Source organism: Rosa chinensis, chromosome 5, assembly GCF_002994745.2.
Source record: "Rosa chinensis cultivar Old Blush chromosome 5, RchiOBHm-V2, whole genome shotgun sequence".
In the NCBI taxonomy this organism is placed as follows: Eukaryota; Viridiplantae; Streptophyta; class Magnoliopsida; order Rosales; family Rosaceae; genus Rosa; species Rosa chinensis.
The window spans coordinates 21,149,516-21,156,649 of NC_037092.1; the positions used below are offsets into that span (position 1 = coordinate 21,149,516).

General features: G+C 38.1%; 1 pseudogene; it reads left to right on the forward strand.

The window, feature by feature from the left end:
• The first annotated feature begins 550 nt into the window (after positions 1-550).
• On the forward strand, positions 551-3,313 carry LOC112203406 (annotated as a pseudogene).
• Positions 3,314-7,134: the final 3,821 nt, after the last annotated feature.

Consider the following 7,134-nt stretch of genomic DNA (forward strand, 5'->3'; position numbering starts at 1 on the left):
TCAACCAACGTCGCCGCCCCCAGTAAGAAATCGAGGATGACGTCAAATCCATAGGCACACCTTCGTTTCCCTCAAGCCCTTCAATTCTAGGCAGAAAATCCAAGTACTCCAAGAACCTTATTCGCATCCGGCGTTTTGACGAGTCATCAGACCCATGAAGCTCTCGAGTATCTCCAAAGAGAAGCCAGAAATTGACCGGAAAGCCAAAATCTCTGTCAGCGATGACGGGCTCTCTTTGTGAAATGGGCATCATCAGTTCACTTTTCTTGGTTGATCTAATTTGGGTTTTCTTTTTTGACTTGTTTCTATGGTTGCTTTTTTTCTTTCTCAAGAGCCATTAGGTTCTTGTTAACTTTGCATCGCGTGCAGACACCCATTTAAGGGTTTAGGCTGCTACATCAAGATGTTGAGGAACAGGGTCTTCCCTACCAGTTGTACGTTTCCATTTTTGACCAAGGCTTGTGCCTTGATTTCCATCCATTTTAGTGGGTTTGATTCACACATGTTTGTTTAGACTGCTTTGATTGATTTGTATTTGAAGCTGGGATGAATGGGTTCTTCTTCAGTTGTGGAATTGCTGCCTAAAGGTTCTGGTGGATGTCATCTAGTTCGAGGTGTTTTTTTGGTTTGTAAAGCAGAGAGTTGGGTTTGAGGTAGATGAACTGAGGCTTCATAGGGAGTGGGTCAGAGGGGCTTGGGTTCACTACTAGAAATCTGTTCATTTACATCACCTTATTTAAATCAGTCAAACTTGCACACGATGTAAAAAATCAAGCTAACATCATTTTCGAAAGAAACCAATTTAAACGTGTATCATTAACATCGGTTCCTAAAATGACCGGTGTTAAAAGTTTCGTTTGAAAATTTGCGGGAACCTCATTTTCCTGAAAGCGCCAAGTGTTTAAGTGAATTATATAAAGCAGGTACTTAAACTTAAAACTTCCACACTTGGAGAAAAAAAAGTGCCCTCGACTCTCGACCAAAACTGAACTAGAAGCCCTGACCTCAGTCTCCACTCTCAACCTCTATTCTGATTTCTAAACCCAGACCCGAGCTCCTCCTCCTCCTCCCAAGCTCGAGCTCATCCTCCTCCTCTTCCTCACTCGAACTCATCACCTCCTTGGCTTCTTCGGCATCGACTTCGTCCAGTCCTTCATCTCACTTGCTTCACCAAATTCATAGACTACGACCTCGCATTTTGCTCCGAGGAGGACGAGGACATCATCCAGATAGTTCTAAACGGCACCGTTCCGTCTTACTCTCTCGAATCGAACCTTGGAGTTTGGGAGGAAGGATTCAATTACGACGCCGGTCGGAGACGAAGTCCAGCTTGGGTACGCCATTCTTTGTACGTATGATTGTTTTTGTGGGCTATTGTTGAAGTATGATTGTTTCTCTTTAGAGTTTAAGAAGCGCAAGTTTGTGGGTGGCTTCAATATTAACTAATTTGTCAAGTCTAGCTTGGGTATGTTCTCTCTTGCTTCCTTCCAATCTTTGTTCCAATTGAAATTGTGATCTATGAAATTGTATGGTCACCTTGAGTTTGAACTATTGATTTTGTTATGATTTTGAGATTGGACGGTCTCGGTAAAAAGAAGTTTGATGGGTCTAGGCCATATGCAACGTTCAGTAAGTTTCTGCTTCCGTTTTTGGTCTGTAACTTTTTGTATGCAATAATAACATAGAACCTATTTTTGTTGTTATTTAGTTATCGGGTTAAGGCGAGTACCCATAAGCTGTGCTGTTCGTTTTCGTCTTTCCGACCCTGTATTGATATACACAAGGTATTGGAGATTCAAAGTTCAAATCTTTTGGGACTTAAAACTCTGTTTGTGTATTGTTGCATTTGTGTGATTGTTTTGTGGGTTTTTGTTTGTAGGGGCAAGTAAAACAGATTGTTGGGTCGACGCTTTGGGATCCGAGGGAATATGGGCCTTCTTTGGATACCAATTTCAAGTCGGATAAGTCGGTGGGGGAGTATGCAAAGATGTATAAGGAAAATGGGCTTACAGGTGGCCATGTGATAATGCTGGGGGTAGATCCTTTGAGTAGAGCTGTGGTCATTGAAAATCTGCATGCCTGTCCTGGTGGGTCAATAGCTAGGTGCCTTCTTGTTATTGTGATTCTTTTGGTCTTTTATACTTTTTAAAATTGATTCTCGGATTCCATTGATGTAATAGTCTTTGTAATAAGTATTCCTTTAGTAAGCAGAGATAGTCATTCTTGTATACGAAAATACACTTTTGTCTTTGGTTGGTAGTAATATGGCTGGATACAATAGTTGAATTAGATTAAAGATTCTAACTTGCATCAGTTAGGATTGCGAGGTTTAAGGAAACTGATATCAAAGAGGTGCCAACCTTTGCAAAAGTATCAGATTTCTCATTATTCATTGCACATGCTGAGATTAGTATAAACCATCTGAATGTGCTATTTCACTTTGTTCTCTATGATTGATGATATGTTTAAACTTACAGATTTTCCTCTACTGAACTTGCTGCGAGGACTGGTATAATCTAGGTGGTTTGCAGGTAGGAGGTGGGATCAATTCAGATAATTCTTTGCAATACATAGAAGAAGGGGCTAGCCACGTCATTGTCACTTCTGTTAGTTCTGTTTTTCTCCTCTTCTAAAATTGTAAAACCATGTATATTTGTTAGAACAATTGATATCAGGAAAACATTTTCTAAAACTTGTCTTGGTTTTCTTGCAGTATGTATTTAATAATGGGCAAATGGACCTTGAAAGGCTTAAAGATCTTGTTCGTATTGTTGGAAAAGAAAGGCTTGTTTTAGACCTTAGCTGTAGAAAGAGGGTATGAAGTATCCAGAATTATACCTCATATGTCCTTCATTTGTTCACTTTCTTTACAAGGCTAAGCAGTCTCATTAGACTACATATTCTTGAGCAGTTTTAATTATTGCCTTTGAAATATCAGTTTATTAAAACTCAGATCATATTATGAGTGCTAGAACACAGTGGACGAGTTTTGCAGCAAGCTACTGGAACTATTGTATTTTTTTTTTCTTTAAGCATTTTCAAGTACCATGTTTAATATATAATAGGCTTTTGTGCTTTAGCCTAATAAGCTACTGTCACACATTCGCCATCTCATTAATTTATTCAAGCCCCTCTTTTATTTGTTGGCCTTAATGTGTATCTGGTCTTTTATGTGCAAGAAGGTAAATATGCAATTGTCACAGATAGATGGCAACAGTTCAGTGACGTGTATCTTGACAAGGAAATATTAGACTTCCTTGCCAAGTATGCAGGCGAGTTTCTGGTACATGGTCGATGTGGAAGGAAAAAGTAAGTCATTTTTATTGCCATACATGTTTCTTTACACAATACATACACTTACATAAGTGTGGCAGAATTATAGATATTTAAATAAATGCTCATGAAAACCATTTCCTTGTGCGAGGCTTTTTTTTATTTTGTCTGTTTCTTTGTATGGTCACTCTTTTTGCTGTTATCAAGAAAACATATTTTACCAATAAATTAGAATAGTTGAGGAAATTTGGTGGATTCCCGAATTATAAATTAGTACTGATTTTACTACTGTTCAAAACATAGGGTATATGTTCTTTGGTTTACCAAGAGTCGAAGTAGTTTAGATTGAAAAGATTTGGTTCATTGCTGCTTTTTCCGTTAGTTTTAGGCAGTGTTTGGTGAGACTTCTTCTGATAATCAACAAGCAGAAGAACATATGTATAGCTGGTTTGACTTTGAAGATGATCCAGTCGATAAAAGTGAAAAGCTGGAACGAGATGGGAAACAATGGGTTGATATGTGCTCTTCAAGGTGTTATGTACCCAGAGTGCATGATAATGTCCTGTTGCAAAAGTGGCTATGTGAGAATAATGCAAAACGTTTTCTTTAGCATAATTTACCCCAACCTAAACCAAGCTGACCTGAATAAAGAACTGTTCAGTAATTGGTGCTAGGGTGGGTATTCACAATTTGGTCAATTCAAGTGTGTTTATTATACAAATAAATAAATAAAATAAAAAAAACACATTTATGCAGATTGTGTTAAATTTCTACTTGTTTCTGACCATATCAGGAGCACAGTTAAGGGGAAGTCTCTATTTTGCTAGTTACTGATGTCACTGAAAACATGTGCATATAAGTATACCATTTTTCTTCTGCTCCTTGAATCCTGTTTTCTTTTTCTTTTTCTTTTTTTGGAGAAGAGTGCTCCTTGAATCCTTAAGCCTGATACTCTTAACTTTCATTTTATCTTGTGCTTTACAGATTATGAAAATAATGTTTCTGAATACAGGGTCTGTGCATCTGGCTTCTGTTATCCTTAGTCTTATCTTTTCCGATCAAGTTCTTTATATGGGCAGTTTTATTATACTGTTTTCCTATGATACATCATAACTGCTTCTTGGAGTTGTTGTGATAGTTTTTTTTTTTCTTTCTCTTTTTTCTTTTCTCTGTGATAGCTTCTTTGAGCGTTTGTATAATTCGCTAGTATGTGATGTTTCATTGTTATATCAAGAATCAGTTCAAATTGGAGCTAGTCTTATGGTTGCTTAGAATTATACTGAAATGTTCAACCAATGATACTTAAATTCAAATAATAAGTGATGCATTTTAAAATCCACAATCAGAAATTACGCAAGCATATATATTTGGCTGATTGTAAAGTTGTTCAAATGACATGGCATGTTAGCATTCTTCTAGTAGTTTGTCCCCTAAGTAGTGGTAAAATTAACAATAGCATCCTGCTGCCTATCAATGTTACTGCAGATCACTATCTTCTCTTTGATTTTCCAACACTAGGAATATTATCATGAAACTCATAAAGAAGTTAAACCTCAGGTTATGATTATATATATTCTTCTTTTGTGATATTGTTGCTTTGACCATTCACCATGACCATGAATGATTGATGTGCCTTCTGCTCTTCATTTGGTTGGCTTCCTGATTTTCTGCAGTTGGCTGCAACGCATTTAGTTGATGCCCATATATGCAGTGACGTTGCAAAGTATGTTACTTCATTTCTTCTTTTTTATCAACCATGATACATATGGAGCTCCCACACATAAATGTCTTCTCTAAAATTGATTTGATACATAACTATGGAAGCCAGGTAATGGCTGCAGCTGTCTTCCCTTTTTTTTTCTCTTTCCCTTTGCTTACACGACTTGAAATGTAACTGTGTGGAAAGGTGATATGGGATTATGGGGTTTTGCTGCATTTGGAAATGAGTTTGCTTGCAATTTCATGTCTTTGCTTTTGATACAGGTACTTGCATGAACTAATGAATTTGACACCATTGCTTTGTTGATCCGGCATCTACATATAATTGTCAAAGACCAGATTTTGTACGTATTGAAGTGGCTGATTATATGCAGAGTTTGGCTACCAACATGATTTTGAGTAAGACTAGTTTTTGCTTTGAAGCAAAGTTTGGTGTTGAACTTGTGTAGTTGGTTTATACTGATGTCTCAATCTTTTACATCAGCCACTAAGAGATCGGTCAGAATTTAGTTTTACATCGGTTCTAGACTGATGTAAATGAACAGAATTCTAGTAGTGGTTCCTCATATGAGAGAAGAAGAGAGGGTAAGTGGAGTAACTTTTGGGGCTTTTTGTTAGTTTGATTTGATTTTATTGTGGGTGAATTGATTTTTAGGGATGTGATTTTGGTTTAAAGGTTGAAACTTTAAGGTTGGTTTTGGGGGAAGGATGAAGATAATGAGGGAATTGATTATTGTTGGGATGTGATTATTTATGGGTTTATAGAGCAGGTTAGTATTCCACCTAGAGTTAAGGTTTCTGAGGTTGAGGAAAGAGTAAAAGATGGGTCCTTTAGGACGAACCACATATCATCCACAACCTTCAGGAAATCTCAAAATGCATAAACTCTAGGCCTCTTAAAATCGAGACGAAACCAATTTTCTTTTTAAGGTGTGTTGATGCCCAAAAATCCAGCTATCAGACCCAATTTATATCTCGAGCCCAATAAGAAAATTATACCTGTAAAACCGCAAACATCATGCCATGCATGTGGATCCCATCCACGTTCACGCATTTAGGGCTTGCAAGAATGGGTGTGGCATGGAAGGTAATGGAAATGCATGAGGCCCATTATTAGTTTTAGGTTTGTTGGTAATTTCGGACTTGGGGACCAAAAGTCAAGCCCAACAGCCCAATTCTAATTATGGGCAAGTGAAGAAGAAAGAAGCAAAAAATCACTCAATTACAACAACATTTCTCTTTACCCAACATATTCAATTATTTTCCCTAAAACTAGAATCTCAAGTACTATATCACATTCTTTCACACAAAGCCAATTCTCTACGTCTGACTTCCCTTTTTCCAGCAGCAAATCTTGGAACCACGATACTTAGGATAACAGCAGCGGGAATCCTGGGATCACAACAGCAGGATTCATGGAATCATAGAAACAGCAACAACCCTAAACTTAAGCCACCGCCACTCTATAAATTAAGAGTTATAGTTGCTGTGAAAGTGTCACAGAAACTAACCACTAAATAACCCAAGCAATTCCCTCATTCAGAAGCTAACCAGAAACCATTTCCAAGTCCAGAAACTCTTCTACCCCCATGTAGATTCAAACTTATCATGCTTGATCGTATAATGATCTTCTCTGCCATGCTTCTTCTCTCCCAAATCCATCCTTAGTCCTCTACCTTCCCAACTCCTATCCCTTATGCCAAATACCTCAACCAATCCACCAATCACTACTGGGATCTCTTCTTCCGAAACTCATGCTTTTTTAGCTTCCACGCCACGCACATCTTGCCAAGCCCTTCATTGTAAATAACATACAACCAGGTCACTGCTATGAATGAGGAAGGAGCTGCCGGGAGTAATACAATAGCAAGCTTCCTAGGCTTCTCGTGTCATTCGAAGTTTGATGAGCCTCGTCTTCGCTAACTAAGACAAAGGGGACAAGATTTTTGGTTCGACCATGGTGATTTCGTTGTCGTACAACCCTGATCAAAAGTGCCTCTACATTGTGGGGACTCCACTGGGGACTAGGCTGTGACTCTAGCTGGTGGTTTCTTCTTCACTGCAATGTATCTCAAGCTACAATATTTTAACAGCAGTAGATCCCAATCTATCTCTCAGGCTCTATTCATGGGATCAAGAACC